This window comes from Orycteropus afer, unplaced genomic scaffold, assembly GCF_000298275.1.
Source record: "Orycteropus afer afer isolate SDZICR_OR568_19922 unplaced genomic scaffold, OryAfe1.0 scaffold00708, whole genome shotgun sequence".
Taxonomy (NCBI): Eukaryota; Metazoa; Chordata; class Mammalia; order Tubulidentata; family Orycteropodidae; genus Orycteropus; species Orycteropus afer.
This window is the reverse complement of record NW_006922295.1, coordinates 326,509-328,550: the sequence shown is the minus strand read 5'-3', so window position 1 is coordinate 328,550 and position 2,042 is coordinate 326,509. Positions and strand designations below refer to the sequence as shown.

Sequence of the window (2,042 nt, the reverse complement as noted above, 5' to 3'; positions counted from 1 at the left end):
GTTGGTCTTGTAAAATTCTACCATGCGAGTTCCAGCATTATTTCTGTCACCAAGGTAAAATTTTCCAACTACCAGTGATTTTTCTTTGTTTCCAACTTTTGCATTCCAGTCACCAGTGATAATTTATGCATCCTGATTGCATGTTTGGTCAATTTCAGACTGCAGAAGTTGATAAAAATCTTTAATTTCCTCATCCTTGGCTCAGGTGGTTTGTGCATAAATTTGAATAATACTCACGTTAACGGGTCTTCCTTGTATGCATATGGATATTATTCTATCACTGACAGCATTGTACTTCACGACAGATCTTGAAACATTCTTTTTGATGATGAATGTCATGCCATTCCTCTTCAAACTGTTATTGCCAGCATAGTAAATCACATAGTTGTCTGATTCAAAATGGTGCAAACTAGTCCATTTCAGCTCTCTAATGCTGAGGATATCAATTTTTATGCGTTCCATTTCTTTTTTTGACAACTTCCAATTTTCCTAGATTCATACTTCATACATTCCATGTTCCAATGAATAATGGACGTCTGCAGCTGTTTCTCTTCAATTTGAGTGGTGCCATATCAGCAAATGGAGGTCTCAAAAGCTTTACCTTATCCATAGGACTAAGGCTAGGTTTACTCAGATGATACAGCTCTTTCCCAGTCCTATTTGAGAGCCTTCTAACCTAACTGGACTATTCATAGTGTTGCACTGTAATGTATCAAACAGTGCTTCTTTGCTATTCATAAGGTTTTCCCTGGTCAATTCTTTGAGAAATGGATGACCTCTTCCTTCTTCCTAGTCTGTCTCAGTCTGTAAGCTGGGCTGATACCTGTGCAACATGTGCATCCTGCTGGTTTTGAAACACCAGTGGCTCAGCCTCAAAACTCATATCAACACATCACCACAGTAGGACAAACTGACATACAAGTTTGTCTCCCTTTTGGAAACCTCTTGTACCATCCTTCCCTGGGTCCCTGCGGCTGAATCCTCCTCTGTCTGGATTCCTGGGCCTTTTAATCCCCTTTCTCCTGCTCTCCCACCCTGCTGATTTGGGCATGCCTGAGTTCCCTCTCCTCACCTGGATCCCTGTAGCTGACTGCTCCTCTGTCTGGGTTCCTGGCTTTTAATCACCTTTATCCCACTCCATAGTCCTGCTGCTTTGGGTGTGCCTGGGTTCCCTCTCTGAAGAAAACTGTTCCCTCTCCTCACCTGGATCCCTGCAGCTGATTGCTCCTCTGTCCGGTTCCTGGCTTTAATCCCTTTTCTCCTGTTCTTTCACTCTGCTGCTTTGAGCATGCCAGAGTTCCCTCTCTTCACCTGGATCCTTGTGGCTGACTGCTGCTCTGTCTGGGTTCCTAGCTTTTTAATCCCCTTTCTCCTGTTCTCCCACCCTGCTACTTTGGGCATGCCTGAGTTCCCTCTCCTCACCTGGTTCCGTCCACCTGACACTCCTCTGTCTGGGTTCCTGGCTTTTAATCCCATTTCTCCTGTTCTATTGTCCTGCTGCTTTGGGCATGCCTAGGTTCTTTCTCCTCATCTGGACCCCTGTAGCTGACTGCTCCTCTGTCCGATTCCTGGCTTTTAATCCCCCTTCTCCCATTCTACCATCCTGCTCCTTGGGTGTGCCTAGGTTCTCTCTCCTCACCTGGATCCCTACAGCTGACTGCTACTCTGTCTGGTTCCTGGCTTTTAATCCCCTTTCTTCTGCTCTCCCACCCTGCTGCTTTGTGCATGCCTGAGTTCCCTCTTCTCACCTGGATCCCTGCAGCTGATCATATAGTTGTCCAATTAAAAATGGCCAAACCAGTCCATTTCAGCTCACTAATGCCTAGGATATCAATCTTTTTGTGTTCCATCTCCTTTTTGACAACTTCCAATTTTCCTAGATTCATACCTCATACTTTCCATATTCCGATTATTAATGGATGTTTGCTGCTATTTCTCCTCAGTTTGAGTGGTGCCACCTTAGCAAATGGAGGTCTTGAAAGCTTTACCCTATCCATATGAATATGGTTGATTTTTCTCTGATAAAGCAGCTCTTTACCAGT

At 44.5% G+C, this 2,042-nt stretch overlaps 1 pseudogene; it reads right to left on the bottom strand.

Annotated features, from left to right (window-relative positions):
* LOC103211198 overlaps positions 1-1,476 on the bottom strand; it is a 57,925-nt pseudogene extending 56,449 nt beyond the window's left edge.
* Between the last annotated feature and the right edge of the window lie 566 nt (positions 1,477-2,042).